Genomic DNA, 16,980 nt, shown 5'->3' with positions numbered 1-16,980 from the left:
CTTTAACTTATTAAAATATTTTTTGTTTCTTTAAAGGACTGTTAAGTAAAGGGTTATTTGGCAAACCAAAAAGTTTTCTTTAATTTTTTAAAGATAAATAGAAAGTTCAAACTGGGGCTGTGCAATTAATAAAACATTGAATCACAATCATGATTTGAAATGTTGCGATTATTTTATTATTATTTTTATGCGATTATTTTATTTTATTTACCCTGCCCTTGAGCAAATGTGTGACTGCAGTCTGTGTGTGACAGTCTTAAGCCTAGTTTATACTTCTGCGTCAAGTGACCGGCGCAACTCACGGCGCAGGCAACGCGCGCAGCTGTGCATTTATACTTCTGCGCGCTGTCTCCGTTGGTCTGCATTAACACTTTCGAAATGCTAGTGGGCAGTGAGGTGTAAATGTTCCTCTGTGTCGAGTTTCTTCGCTTCTGTTTTGCTATTCTGAAAACTTCCTGGATGTACAAGTGACTCAAACTCGCTCATTTTGAGGCAGGAACCAGCGGACGTGCAACAACTTTAACCATGAGGTAAACACAGAACAAAACTTTCCATCCGGAGCTCCTTTACAGGACTCCACACTTGTAAACAATCGCTCGCGCCATTCGCGCGGCTCTCGGTCCCGCCCAGACTCGTCAGCGCTAGCAAGCCGACCAATCACAGAGCTTGCGCTACGCGTTGTTGCGACGTGTAGTTACAATTTTTAAGAGGTGCACGTCAGTGACGGCGACGGCCACGGCGAAGGGCTATGCCTCAGCGCCGTAGCCTACGCCGGTGTTTGACGCAGAAGTATAAATCAGCCTTTACTAACCAATTAAAGGAGCACACTTTCATTCTGCCCCAATCAGAATTGCGCAAACTATGTGAAATGTCCACAAAAAGAAAAAAGAAAACAAACAGGAAAGCATGAAGTGGGATGATGGCGTCTGCTGCTTCAGAAGCAATAATAGATGAATTACTATCAAAGAAAAACTGCATGTTTGTAACATGGGAATATTTTGGTTTTAAAGTCACAGACACTGAACAAAAACAGGTCATTTTTAATAGCTGTCGCAGAATTGATGCCACGGCTTGCAGATTATGGAGCCGAAGCTTGACCTCAAAACTAATCGCAAATTAAATTACAATCGCAATATCTGTCAAAAAAATATCTCAATTTGATATTTTCCTTTGATAGTTTGCTGGATGAAAGTACTAATTTCTTAAAGGAAAATCTTATTATCTCCGATTCTTTGAACAGTTTAAAACATATTTACTTATATATCAGCATTAACTTTCAACTTTTGCTATTTTGTAAAAACCACAATGCAAATTTTTTTAAATGCAAATAAAATGCACAAACACTTACACAAATATATACAGTCAAGCCCAACCCCTGGGCTATGATTATTTTCAGGCTTGACTGTACAGTATATAAAGAATATTGTTAAATAAATGTTTTTGTCCAATGTCCAAGTATGTCACAGTCCTAACTCTAACCCTATTTGCATGCAAATTTCTAATGCAGTGGCAGGTGGTATCAGGGGGAGGGGATAATGTCATTTATTTGACAAACACATATATGTTTGATAAATAAATACATATATTTTCCTACGTACAGCATAACGTGGTCTTTAGTTTTGGTCCTTTTCTGCAGAAGAGATTGATTAATAGATTGTGTGCCTTTTTTTGGCTTTCTTGGTTTGTCAGTTCTATACTTTTTCTTCTTTTAGCTTAAGTCCTCTGAATGCATCAAGTTACACACTCTGAACAAAAGAGTGAAGATGATGCTCAGTTTGCTCAAAGCACTGACTCTTTCACTGACTTTTTTTAAACAGCCTCCCTTATAGACACACAGCCACACATAGATGTTTACATTATCTAAGTGGAGGCATTCCATAGGCGTCTATTGTTTTTCTATATGGCTGGTTATAAATACTACAACTAAATACCAACATGAAAGAAACCTTATGCATTTTTTAAGGAAGTAACTGTGTTTCTAAAATTAGGTTTAGCCAGAATTAGATTGCTTCAAGGAACAGATTTGATTTCAGCCTGATGTTACAAGAAACATACTTTTTAATCAAGAGAAATTAAGAAAATTCAAGTAAGTAAGAGTATTAATGGGTTTCGTGTTTTATTTAAACCATTTAAGGTGCACTCCTTGAAAATATTTTTTGGCCCACATCTTGTATTGAGTAATATGCTGACACAACACTGAATAGTAATTAGCAAATAAAGTGATAGTGATAACTTATGGATAAAAGGTCAACCAGGTGGTTAAGATGCCTGTTAAAGGGTTAATGCAGGTAGACTGAACAGAAATGGTTATTTTATTTGTATAATTACAATAAATCACCTTGTGTTTTTTTTATTGTTTTACAAAAACACATATTTTAATGAAATTTGTCCTCAAAAGTCAGATTTAGCTAACATTTAGGGTCAGAATTGTCTCTAAAATATGGTTAAGTAGGTGTATAGACACACACATACACACACACCTGGGTTGTCCATTTCACAGCTCTTCTCTAAACAAACTGTAAACAGTGCTGCGGCAGAGAGAAAGAGGAGGAGGTAGTGAAGAGCAGTGGGTGGAGTCTGATTCTCTTTGTGTCCTATGAGAGGCCAGGGTGTTGAAAAGAGGTGTGTCCTGTGGATAGCAACATCTGTGTGTGTCCTCAGAGAGAGAGAGAGAGAGAGAGAGAGAGAGAGAGAGAGAAATGCGAAGGCAAGGGGGAGGTGGAGCGCTTGTATGAGCTGTGCTGCTGAACAGAGAGGCAGCATTTGTGTGTTTACCGGTTCAGGATCACTCATGCCGGCTCTCGGATATGAAAGCTTTCTGGATCTGATCTACAGCATGTTTATTTTCAGAATGACTGAATTGACATCTTCAAATTTAGATGCTTTTCAAGATTTTTAGGTCAGATCCTTGGAGCCCTTCTTGTTTCCTCTTGAGGGATGTAACATTAAACGGACTGTAAGCAAAGACATAAAGGGTAAGTTAACACAAGCAGAGGTTTTCCATCTAATGACAGTCTGAATGAAGGATTCTGGTTGGGTTTTCTGTGTAGATCTTTGGCTGTGACGGCAGCTGAGCGGTTTTAATAGCTTGTAAAGCTTTGAAGGGCAGGTGTGCGTTCTCTCTGGGAGCTTGTGGACGTGTACGGCTCTGCGGTGCTGATAACATGCTAGCATTTCTACCGGTTTCAGCTTTGGCTGTGGTGAGAAGACTTGAAGCTCTCCCTAGTTGTGCATAAAAATAATAAAAAATCTATTTATATTGCATGGATCCATTTTAATGTGAGAGATCTGTGAGGAAGCAACCCGCTTTTGTTGTCTTATCACAAATTGTCAAGTCTTTCCTCTCTGTATTGATTTTCTTGAGCATGCTTCCTCTCTTATTGAATGTGATGAAAGAAGAACAAGTTGTTTGGTTGCCTTATTCCAGCCTTTTAATGTTTCTTTCAGGCTCTGACATGTCATATTGAGATGACTTGTGGTCTTTTGGTTTGAAATCTGCTGTTAAATCGGCTTTTTCAACACTACCGGACCCTTAGGTATCTGGGTTCAGTTTAGCACATCAGCTTTCTCTCTTTTGTCCTTTATTTCACCTTTTTCTTCTTTGTTAATCAGTGTCTTTTTTTGGTGTAAAGATCTGGGAGGAGTTGTTCATAATTAATGTGAACATTCGGGGCGTTGTCATGGGAGTTTCCTGCTGACCTATCAGCTGTCTCATACGCTAATAGTTCATTTAAATATTAAACATTTTTTTTAAATAAGTGGGTGTGGCTCACCCTCTGGATTGCAGCATCTCATTTTTTATGATTAAAGATAGTGACAGACTTCGCAAGATTATCTGATTGTTTTTAATCAGAAGTCATTAGATGTAATGACAAATATTTTTGGCGGTTGTCCTTGGATTAATGAAAAAAAGAGGGTTTAATGCCGGCCGGCAATACATGTACTGGTTGCCATGGCAACAGCAGGGCAAGGGAGGGACGGATGGCATGCTCAGCGCTATGGTTTGCTACACATGTTGCTTAATGCTCTGACATTACTGAATGTATCTATTTTTGTCTATTTTCTGTATTTAAAGTGTTTAAAATGTAAGATTTCTATTATCATAGACGCAATGCATATATCCTTTGTGCTTCACCGAAACTCGCGTTTCATTAGGATGTCTCAAGGGAAATATAGGACCAAATTAGCATTCAGTGCGATCTGTGAGTGACCACACATCTGAGCAAGGTGTCATTTCCTGTCATTCAGGGTTTTAAAGTTCACAAGTATCTCTCCGCTGAACCCCTTCCCTTTCTTATCCAGGGCTAACACAACCTTTGTGGCCTCCAAGCCAAGGCAAGTTCAGACTACCCTCTCCAAGCATGCCTGCTGTCTTTGAGCTCATTAATGTGTGTTACATTGAATCATTAGTTCAGGGCTCTAGCTCTTTCAACTGGAACATTGGCACCTTTTACAATTCCCATTTAAGGTTTTCATCCTATATTGAAGGGATGCACAAAATATCAGATGCAGTATCTGTGTTGGCTGATTAAATATTACAGATTTTGGTATTAAAAATCGTAATAATTTCATTAATTTTCTTTTCAGCCTAGTCCCTTTATTAATCTGGGGTCGCCATAGCGGCATGAACCGCCACTTATCCAGCACGTTTTTTAAGCAGCAGATGTCCTTCCAGCTACAGCTTATCTCTGGGAAACATCCATACACACCCATTTACACCCATACACTACGGTCAATTTAGCCTTCCCAATTCACCTTTACCACATGTCTTTGGACATTGGGGGAAACTGGAGCACCCGGAGGAAACTTGCGCGAACGCGGGAAGAACAAGCAAACTTCACACAGAAATGCCAACTGACCCAGCCGAGGATCGAACAAGCAACCTTCTTGCTGTGAGACAACAGCACTACCTACAGTGCCATCGCGTCACTCATAATTTATTATTATTATTATTATTATTACTAATACTTGAAATTTGCTAAAGGTTATATTGCACTGTATTATTAAATTATTAGGGTCTGATTTACCAAAAATTTTTGCCAGCTCACAATCCCTTTTCTTGATTCCAAATACAAAAAACAAACAAAAAAACTAAAACTGGAATGTAAATGCATAGACACACTTGCTTTTTTATTTAACATTGCAAAAAAACTAAACAAAACAACATAACATAACCTATTTAGCACACAATGTTGTATTTTCATCTGCATTTTTATAGAATTGCCCTGTTGGGGATTTCCCAAGTGTGGTTTTAGTATTTTAGCTGTGATTCACTTTTGTCTTTATGCATTACTTGACAGCAAAATAAATTTTATCAAGGAACATAAGGGGTGACAATTTTCAATAATGTGCTTTTTCCCCCCAAAACAAAGATGAGAAACGATGGAATGACATGAATATCATTAGATAGTAACAGTGACCACATCAGCATGCCATATCATTTTCAAAATAAGAGACTAAAATTAAGTCAAAAAGATAAAAACTGACCAACATTTCATTTTTGTTATAATGTGCTGGATTTCCAAATTTAACAGTTTAATCTCCTCAGTGTCAGTATATTGTGCATGTTCAGTAATCTGGTTTTAGTGATGTGATTATATGGTGATGAAAATAGCCAGAAAACATACTAAATGTATTGTGAAATTTCTCAAATATGTGTAAGAATAAGTTATTTGTCATTTCATTATTTTCATTAACGTTCATATTAGTTGATTTATGGCAGGTGATGGGCACCACCATGTTAATCTGCACTTTAGTGGAGACTGGAGAGATCAGAGCTGCTGGATTTACAACATGATAATTCATCAACTTCAAATTAGCGATGTCTTTCTCTGTCTCGGATTCCACTGTTCATTCATTTGATGAGCAGATCAGAGCACCCGCATTCATGGTTTTCAGTCGCGTTACTAGCACAGCAAACCTGTTAAGCTTCTGTTTATTTCAAGCTATAGGCAATGAACATAATTTCATCCTTATTTTATTAATGAGATTAACACCGACCAAAGGTAATCTGAAGGATACAATAGGAGAAATAAGCTTACACAATTAAACACACAGAACTGAACCTTTAACTCTTACATTGGCTAATAACCTATAGTGTGCATCTCTCAAAAATCTACTTGGAAACCGATTGATGTAGATGCCAGTCATTTAAATTCAACCATCTGACCGTGGTTTAGTGTTGGGTGTGGGGTAGGAATATGAACCACTGATAAAATGATCACCATTCAGTTGAACCCAGTTTGTCCTGCATAGCCCCTCACATGGGAGTGTCAGCGTGGAGAGGAATGCTTGCGCTTTTGGCCGTTGTCTGTGTGTGTGCTTGTGTATGCAGTTTGTGCAAGTGTTGAGAGGGGGATGGTGGTGGTCTCATTGTCTGCAGAACATGTTTGACAGGCTGTCTGCAAGGGGGAGCAGCAATTCAAACCTCTTCATCTTCTCCTCCTGTTTTTCCTTCTAAATTACCCCTGACAGGAGGGAGTGTGGAATCTGAACCCCGGCTTTTGGGTTCACGACAGAGGAATCCCTGGCCTTGTCTGCGCAATCCAGCTCTCTTCGCTCTTCCATCCAGATACTGTGTTCTTTAAAACGTGAGGGGGAGACATAGCCGTTAGCCTGATAGCTACCACCACCCTCATGATTAATGAAGGGCTTTTCTCACAGTCGTAGTGTTACTCAACACCTCTTTAGAAAGCTTCACTCTATATCTCACTCTCCAGGTCTGAGAGTCTCCTCATTGTGGTGAAGCACTCAATGGTTCCCCGGTGCGTCTCTCCTCGATGTTGATTTAGGAAGCTATTTTAGTTTCACCCAGCTCTTTGCATTTATTGTATGTGAAGTGTGTGCTGGTTTGATACAAATTGTATAGGGGAAAGTCCCAACAGATATGTTCCACTTGAGACCACAATGTGTGTATGTGTGTGTCTCTGTGTGTGAAGTATTGCAAAAACACAATAAAAATAACATTTTTCCTCAAAAACAGCTGTCAAAAAAGCCAAAAATGCAATCATCCTTTTCATGTAACATCTAATGTTAAAGTTAATGATGCGCCAATTTGGAGCTTTTGCAGATACTTTGTATTTGGAAACCGATAATTATTTTTTTGTTGGAAAATACATATCTTGAATCTGTCTGCAATTCTAGACATGGCAAGACGAGTGAAGGTGCATGTGCTCACATGACATTGCTTGGCTGACATATTCTCCATAGCTGGCTATGCATAAGGGTGCTATTTGTTTGTTTATTATTAAAATAGTAAATATCTCAACAAAAATATTTTCTCAAAACAGAAATATCTAGTCATAATGTTGATGGTACATCCATCTGTAAATATCACCATAGTTTTTCTTTAACTGCACTTTATAACTTATACCTGTATCCTGCACTTGCTGCTATTGTACTGCTGGTTAGACCTAAACTGAATTTCGTTGCATTTTACTTGTACATGTGTAATGACAATAAAGTTGAATCTAATCTAATCGTCTAATTTGTTGTTTACACTTGCATTACCAAGGCTATCAGAAAAAATAGTAGTTGCCAAAACAGGAATATCTGATCATCGAATATAGTGCTGTTTACACTTACCAATTAGTAACTGGCGCATTTGTATTACATTCCAATTACATTTTTTATAAGCATCCACAATGGAAAATTAAACAATATCTGTGCTTAGTTACCTGGTTCAATTAAGCAAGGAGAACTGTTTTGCCCAATGGTAGAAAAGCAGATTTCTAAGGGGACAAGTAATTGACACTTTTTGCTTCCAGGAATGCAAGATGATTACTCGTGATGTTAAACCTTTCAAAGGGATCAGGACATTGAATGAGACTTTCAGAAACTAATGTAATCATTGTCATTTGGTATTATTCCATTATTTCTCAATTGCTTTGCTCAGCCCCCTTTTTTAAATAAGTGTTTGTTTGGCATTAGTATTTATTGGCCATAAAAGCTGGTTTCATCAACCAAACCTCACTGTTTTATGCTCTATAATATCAATGTGTAATGGCTATTCGTTTGTGGCTGTTAAGCATTGATTTGTAGCAACAAATTGAGTGGAACTGATTAATTTTCAATGACAATAATCAACATTTATCATTAGTAACGTGTCAAAGTTGACAACAGAGGATAACATTATTGAAATAGACAATGAATTCAGTGACTACCAATGGCAACGAAGAGAAATAGACTAGAAATGCCTGCTAGAAACCAACTTATCTGATTTTTTTTCTGTCAGTGTGAACCCATTTAGGCTGTAGAATTGAATGAATTTTAGATGCTTCAGGCAGGTGGAAATGGCATGCTTGCAGCCATAAAACAGATTAACACATGGCCAGTACACATCAAGAGCGCAACCCCAAAATGCCCTGTTCTCAGCAGCCTGAGAGAAAATGAGATTTGTCAGGAATTCTCAGAACAGTCCCTGTGCGCTGTGTTATAATGACATTTGCACCCCAGAAATGCTCTTGTTGACTCTATGTTGGAAACCGTCATGTACAGCATCCAGGCAACTGAACATAAACATTGGCCTCTGAGTTTGCCTGCAATAACTCATCTAAATGTTTTGGCAGTGCGGCTGTATGCAGATAATATTTACTTGTGCTGTTTTATCTTTTAATGTCTAGTTATTTTATTTCATTTCAGTTTATTTTATTAAAACATGTCTGTAAATTGTGGCAAACAAAGCAAGTCGAATATTTCAAGATCTTGATCTGTTTTAACTGGCACCTTGTGGTTTATAGGGACTGCTGTGCTCTATGATTTCTGCAATGTGTAAAACAGATGGAATTCAGTCATGAAAATGATATTAGCATTATAATTCAAATCTATTTAGATGTATAAATCAAAAAGTAGTGCTGAAGATCTAATCTAAACACAACGTGGACTAGTGTATGACGTCTGGATGTTTTGCATGTCTAGGTTAATGAGTGGCATGTTTGCTAAAGCATGCATGATACTCGGGATGTTTAGGACATCTGTTACCTCACTATGAGGACATGAACACATGTAGTTCATCTCCAGACCTGCTTTGACAGTCACTTCACTAGCATTTTATCACGTTATTATATCATGTACAGTACACACAGATGATCACAGTGTCTACACAACAACTCGAAATTGTGAGACAGATATATTATATTACTATTATCGATATTACTGTACTCATACTTACTATTATGTTCTACAATTTAGGAAAATTTACTTCTTACATGAGTAAAACAGAATTTGAGGCAAAGGTAAAAGTTTATTTATTTTTTTTAATGTAACCTTTGCCTTGATATTTAATTGCATTTTTTCTTTATTTTTTTTTCTTTAATTTTTAATTTCAAATTTTTTTTTATTTAGTTTTATTTTTACTTTAATTTTCAATTTAATTTAATAATTTATTTTATTTTGTTTTTAATTTGTTTGTTTTACATTTTAATTTAATTAATTTTTTATTATATAGTATTTAATTTATTTAATTTTATTCTGCAGTTGTGGTAATGTGCAATTTATATTTGCTAATGTTTTTTTAATATTTAATAGAAGAAAAAAAATAAACTGTGAATTGTGACAGACCCTGTCCAGGGATTACAAGAGGGTATTCTGCTTTAGCTTGATTTCATTGGAGCTCTTAGGGAAAATTACTTGGGAGCTTTTCTAGATTTGAGGATTTTTCCAAAGCTCTTATTATTTTTTAAGAAACTATAGACTAAAGAGATCTTCATTTCATTTTGATCTTGATGTCATATTGCTGCTGTACTGCTTTATTTTTGCCGGATTCTTTTACAGTTACATGACTCAACATTTTTATGAGTTTTAATTTTAACATAATTAAAACTCAACAAAGAACATTGCTGGATTAAATTAAGTTTAGTTTTTTTTGTTGTTGTTTCAGAAAAGGTTTACCATATATTAATATAAAATGCAGTTGTCACACATGCGCTGATGTTTATGCATTTTAAGTCTCTTCCTGTACTGCATCTTCTGTGTATGATAAAGCCTTCCCTAGCTAATCTGGGCATCACTCCAGCCAAGTTATCTGACAAAGTGCACTTAATATTTGCTGAGTAAGAGGTGAAAAGAGAATGGAAAGAAGATGTTTGAGTTTGAGAGAGAAGAAGAAGAGAGAGAGGGAAAAAAAATTAAGGCTGAAGCAACAAGACAGAACAATCCTTGTTTTGCACAGGACTGTCTAGCCTGTCACAGTGGATAAAGTCACAGCCGGTACGTCCTGACACATGGCTCTCGTTCCTGTTGATCAACTTTTTCTTTCATTTCTCTTTCATCCTGATGACCTGTCTGACTGGAAGGATGTTATTGTTGACTTCCAAAGCAACAACAGACACTAAATGTCACTGTATCTGCGGCCATTGTCTACAGGTGTAGTGTTACTAAAGCTGGTTTAGAATGTCTTGGGTGTGTGTGAGACAATCTCTTTAAGTGGAAGCACAGTTCATACAGTAGTATGCAATTAAATATGTAAAGGCATACATATAAACACCAGGCTTAAAGGACACTTTCTTTTTCCAAATCTGCCTGAATCCAACTAGATTTTAGGATTCTATTTTGTGTTTATTATTTATCAAATGTATTTAACATTTCTCAATGATCACTTTTGATTTCCAGTTTATTGCAGTTCAGACTCAAGTCTAGTATAGTAGTATAGTAACTCAAATACCTTTTATTTTGATCCAACCTTTTTAAAGTTTCTTTCTTTTGTTAAACACAACATGTATTGAAGAATGTTGAAAACTGGTAGCCATATACTTTAAAAGTTTTACTTCCTACTAAGGATGCCAAAGGCTACTGGTTTCCACCAATATATTAAAATATTATTTTATGTTTATCAGAAAAAATCATAAAGATTTGGAACCACTTGAGGGTGTTGAAATGGCAAGCAAATTTGATATTTTGGTTGAACAATCTCTTTAGCATCTCATTGCATGTATGTTGCGGCTTCACTTATGGCCCGTTTCCACTGAGTGGTATGGTACACTCTCAGAAACAATGGTACGAGAGCTGTCACTGGGGTTGTACCTTTTCAAAAGGTACACATTTGTACTTAGAGTCCATATTAGTACCTCAAAAGTACACATTAGTATCTAAAAATTTTAAGAGGAACACTTTTGTTTTTTTATGTACTAATATGTACTCTTGAGGTATTAATATGGACCTTTAAGGTACAAATTTCCCAGTGACAGCTCGCGTACCTTTATTTTTGAGAGTGTATGGTCCAGTGCGGTTTGGTATGCTTTTATGTCTGTTTCCACTGTCAGAAGGTACCTAAAAGCGAACTGTACAGTACCACCTTTTGGGTACCCTTTCGGAAAGGTTATTTAGCACAACAAAAGGGTACCAAAAGGCAGAGCAAAACGAGCACCTGAACGCTATTGATTTACAGAAATACGTCACTAGCTCAAGAACAAGCAGAAGAATGAAAACAAGGGAACCGCCATTTTTAAAAACACAGCCGAGACATCACAGCGTAATATTATATACATATAATAAAGAGCCATGGTCGACTCGAGCTCAAACAAACCTTGTCGTCATCTTGATGAACAGCCACAAAACCAAGAAGAAGAGCAGAATTACCCTGTGCTCCGTAGTTTTAACAAGGCTGTCTTAAGTGCTAGCGGTTTCGCTTTCTTGCTCGCGCGAGCCGTGTGTTTATATTTAAAATATTAAACTTCTTAAGCTGATGATGATAACATGCAGCTGATTATCGAAGTGCTTCTGACACCCGATCCTTTCAGAAATGGACAAACGTGAGAGTAATGCGTGAAAAAAACAAAGGAGAAACCAGACAAAACAAAGGAGCAAATGACTCCTTCAGCAACCTAAAACATGAATAAACTGCCATGTTTAATTATTGTCGTTGCCTTTTAGACTATTATGAACTCGAAATGACGTAAATACTTTCTAACAGAGGTTACATGTGCTGGTGCAGATTAGAGATGCAGATGAGAGGTTTACACAGACTGTGGGCTATATTGCCTGTTGTTTTTGAACCCAAATAATGACTAATCGTATGCTGTGTGTAGTTTTTCTGTAATTGGTAACATATCAGAGACTGTAAGGGTGTGTGTGTGTGTTCATATACTGTATGTTGCATTTATTTATTTATTTGAAATAATTGCAGATGTTACAAATCAAATCCTGTTCACAGAAAGGTTAATAATGAACATTTATACACAAGTATTTATGTCTATAAAGCATCTGTTTTGTGAGAAGTGCTTCTCATACGATATGTGATTGACCTGCACAACTTTACTTTGACATTTTCTTGAGCGAGAATGACATAGACTGAAACTTTCTGTCGTACACCACTCCCACCATTGGTACCCTTTTGGCAGTGAAAACGCAAGCCTGATGAAGGTTACCTGTACTGTAAAACTTAGTGGAAACAGACCAATTCAGTACACAACTGGTGCATGTGGTGCCAAACAGCAATATTGTTGTGTTTTTAAAGAAAGATTGAGTGATTCTGTAACAGAAAAAAAGCAGAAGCTGTCTAACGGTTGTTTAATTCGAAAACAGACTTGAACCCAATTACCATTAGTGCCCCGGGGACACAGGAAGAGTGACAAGAGTATGCGTGGTGAGATGACAGTGGGGCTGTGCAAAGCTTGGTTGGAAATGTGTGGAATGTGGCCTGTCAGGACAGGCCCACGGGATGAGAAACCCTCTGCACGGGCCAGAGGTGAGCGGGTTGGAGGATAAAAGCAGTTACTGTACTCATCTGAACAACAGTGGGCTTGCAGTGGCAAATAACACTAAACTCCTTTGTGTGTGTTTAATTCTTGTGGCAAAATGCTGAGTAATTATACGTCCTGCTTGCATGTTTTGCTGATCCATAGTCAGCTTCTGAAATGCTTCCTGTTCTGAACATTCCTGTCAACAGTTGGGGAAGCTATTGTGAAGCTATAACCTTGCTAGATATGAATTGGTTGTTACAATTTACAGCCGGTGCTGAGATGCATTGACATTGATCATTAGACATTACATTCATTAGCAAGCGAGTGTAATATGTTTTGACCTTATCCATTTTTCACCACTTCCAAAAGTTGCTTTCATTGTGTAAATGCTTGTGTGGTCAAATGTTTATACAGACTCTAAAGACAACCAATTCTCTGCCTACTAAGCAAACATGTGATTGTTATAGGACGTGTCATGAGAACATGAACAAAAACAAGGTATACATAGCAGCCACATGATGTCACAGACTTATAGGAACGCAAACATGGGCAAAACAAGGCTTTTTGATGTTGATTGCCATTCATTTTTACCAGATTTGCACAAAGTACTGTTGTGTGCTTGCATGAATGTTCTTAACGCGATTATTCTTAACACCCAGACAAAGCATGTGGTCACATCACACCTATTTTTTTTTGTATATGCCAGGTCATAAAGGATTAAGCCTACAGCAATCAGCATTTTTGCTCATTATGTTTTGCCTCATTTTTGGCCAACTTGAAGAACTTACAGAACTTAGAACAGCATATTAAAGTGTGACAGAAAAGCATCCTTAACAGTGTCCTGTAGTATACACTGCAGATGTTTTTGTGAAAGAGGGAGGATGTACATAACAACCTCTCTTTCTTAACCCAAGAAATGAAAAAAATGACCGGAGTTTGTGCAAGTTTTCCATGAATATGTACTATAGTACATTGCATGTTTTAGCTCTTATGGCGTAATGCATACATTTTGTGGCCTCATTGCATTACATTTATTAAGGATTAAATGAAGAATGAAGATATTTAATATGAGAAAGATATTTAATGTGACAAAAAAAAAACTTAATTACAGACTGCGAACATGAACTGCAAATACACTTTAGATAAAATTTTGCCGCCTTAAATGTTTTAGTTGAATAATTCATTCATGTTCCTTCGGCTTAGTCGCTTTATTCAACAGTGTTCGCCACAGTGGAATGAACCGCCAACTTATCCAGCATATGTGTAGTAAATAGTTGAAACCTGATTAACTTATTAAAATAAGTTCAAGTGACATATTTGTTGTCGTGACTTTTTGTCATCACATTTTTATAGTGTACCATTACAGAGTCCAACAAAACATCATGGAGAATTACTGGTTATTTGTTTAAGTGACAAATGTCTTATGTTTTTAGTTTGTTTATCCATTTTGTTTAGGCTTACTCATTAGCAGCTTGGAAACAGACATAAGAGTGGATTGTCAAATTTGACGACACAATTTAAGATTTATTAACTAGTTATAAGATGTGGCTTTGTAAGATATGATAAGATTTCACCTCACAGCTGGTTGGTTTTTGTTCATGGCTTGTGTTACTACTAAACAAAGAATTTTTACAACACTGGCTCATTCTGTAAATGCACATATAAATACATTTCTGAAAATCATGGATTATGTAGCCAGAAATACGTATGGCTGCATTTTGTTTTTAAATGAACGCTATGGTGCAGTATGACGGTTAAATCACTGCTTTTGAAAACACTATTGGTTGGGTTTAGGGAAGGAGGAGGATGGGTCAGTCGATCAATCGATCATTCAGTCATTCAATCGACAGCAGCCTCTGGTGGATTTACACAAGAACAGCAGGCGCGAATGGCACTCGCGAGAGAAATTTGACATCTGAAAGAGTAAACAGCGGCTTCTGGTAGATTCGTAAAAACAAAAACTGCAAAAAAAAAAACCTCCTGGGACGTATTTGGCACTCTCCAGAAATATATATAGTGGTACATTTTCAGAAAGAGCCTGGGTTGACTTTTTAAAAATCCTTACCTAAAAAATAAACATACTTTCAGAACCAAGGTGAATCAGAAAGTGGTCTAGCAGTGATACTAAGGTACATTTGTACTAAAGCTAGAAAACTAGACTTAGATAAATATTTAATTATTACAAACAAACCAATTTAAAATAATTTAATAATTGACTTGAGAGTAAGAGTAGCTTAGCTTAGCTGTGTTTAGCTTAGCTTTGCTAAGCAGTCTGTGACAACAACGATACACTTGTGAATAACTTGCTCACTGGAAAGGCTACATTTTTTTGTTAGCATGTCAATGATTATGCTCCTTTCAAAATTCTCAACACTCGTTTGAATAAAGCCGTGACCTGAAATCTGTTTCCTTTAATCACCTTCACAGACTTTCTGTTTCTTTTCTTCTATTTGTCGTGTTGACATTCTTTCCATATTGTTTAACAACAGGGTTAAAGTGTAAACAGTTTTCTTTAAGGTAATTCGATTTTTATCCTTTTTTTTTTATCTTATTTTTTTGGAGTGGACTGAAAAATTCAAGTCAGTAGACCATTTCTGATTTTTCTGATAGTGTCTGGAGTCTCAAATGTCTCAATGAGCTTTTTTTTCCTCATGCGTTTTCCAGCTAAGTACACCTTGCACCTCTCTGGAAACAACAAGGAAGTGATTTACAGTAAACCCTTGACCTCAAGGCTTTTCCCTGTATTGCTGTAGGCACATACTGTACAGCATTAATGGCAGTTTTAGTGTTTTGCATCAGCAGTAATTACTTATTGCTTAATCTAATCGCGCTGAAAAAGATTACGCAGCGACCCCTCTGGCTGTCACATGGGGAAGCAGACATTTGTTTTTGACTCTATGCAAAGCAGTCTAATCACATGACCTCTGCCTCTGTTTGTTGTGTCAGCTGAATGGAAAGAAAGGAGAGATTATATTGTGGGTCAACAAGTCATAACTCCTCTACACTGTGGATTCATAGTTTGAGATGTGGCCTGCGAAATGTCAGTATGTGAATGAAAATGAAATAGTAGTCAGTTTAAGTACAGTATGGTCAGTATATCATGTCTATAAACTGAAAAAAGGACTTTGTGGAGATACTTTATGAGGTCTGTTTGCTTGCAGCTTTTACCTCACTGCTGATATTTTAGGTTGTTTTTCAAAAAAGGAAAAAAATTTGGACTGTTTAATTGCATGTAAGATGTCTAACTAAATCAAAAATCATATTAAAATGTATGAGGTTATGTTACATATCTGGTAGCTTGCTAAATTATGCATGGTTTAGTTCTGTTTTTATAGTAATCCGACGTACTGTAAACTGTCTGCTTGATTCTGTCATTATTAATGGTTTGTGACTTTGCACTTGATAGAACTGGAAAAATGCCATGGTAAGAAATTATGTTGCAATAAACCTTTCCTAAGCAGTATATTTGTGTTGTTTTCAAGTAAAACCCTCTAAATATAAAATAAACTTGTGTATTTTCTGAAAACAAGTCTTAATATCCTGTACAGATTCTTATTAAGTGAAATAATTTTTGGATTATATTTAAGTGTTTTGACCATTGAAATATCTAACATTATTTAGATCATATTTCTGTTTTTAGATGTTAGATGACTATTAAACAGAAATTTTAGTTACTTATTATATAATAAAACTTTTTTTATTAATTAATATGCGATTATGCAGATATTAGTGATTTGTCAAACGCTTAATTCCTCAACCAAACCAAAAATCAATGTTTTACCTGAACACCTTTTTTTTTTTAAATGTCAGATTATTAAAGATTTTAATAATCAAAAAATATATATTTTTAAAGTCAATACTTGAACACAGGGGGAACATGCAAACTCCACACAGAAATGCCAACTGACCCAGCCAAGGCTCGAACCAGCGACCTTCTTGCTGTGAGGTGATTGTGCTACCCAATGCGCCTCCGCATCACCCATCAATGAAACAGTTCCGTTCAATTATTTACTGTAAATAATATGCTGTACCAAACAGAAACAGATTATACTATATGACAGCAGAAACAAAAAATCTAATAAAGCCAGGTGTTACACATTTAAAATAGTGAGGTATTTTATAGTAAAGGGAAATATTTAGGAAGAAACATTCTATTGTGTAAATATTTACACCTCTTCATTAATGAATTATACTACATAAGTAGTAGTATTGTTAGTAACTATCATGAACTAATAGTAAATAAATACTGCATTAAATACCACAGTATACTTTAGCCTTTACTACAAAAAACTATATATACATA

The 16,980-nt window shown here is 36.4% G+C and overlaps 1 protein-coding gene across 30 annotated transcripts in view; it reads left to right on the top strand.

Moving 5' to 3' along the window:
- Positions 1 to 16,980, top strand: part of daam1b (dishevelled associated activator of morphogenesis 1b) — a 180,091-nt gene that overhangs the window by 55,753 nt on the left and 107,358 nt on the right. For 18 of the 30 annotated variants that reach the window (XR_012395606.1, XR_012395604.1, XR_012395603.1 and 15 more), the window contains exon 1: positions 2,675 to 2,975. The exons of the other annotated variants lie outside the window; for them this stretch is intronic. The gene's annotated coding sequence lies outside the window, so the exon portion shown is untranslated. Of the gene's footprint in view, positions 1 to 2,674; positions 2,976 to 16,980 lie in introns of those variants that run through there. 30 annotated transcript variants of the gene reach the window in all.

This window comes from Danio rerio, chromosome 20, assembly GCF_049306965.1.
Source record: "Danio rerio strain Tuebingen ecotype United States chromosome 20, GRCz12tu, whole genome shotgun sequence".
NCBI lineage: Eukaryota > Metazoa > Chordata > Actinopteri > Cypriniformes > Danionidae > Danio > Danio rerio.
The sequence above is the reverse complement of the archived record's forward strand: the minus strand, read 5'-3'. Positions and strand labels throughout refer to the sequence as shown.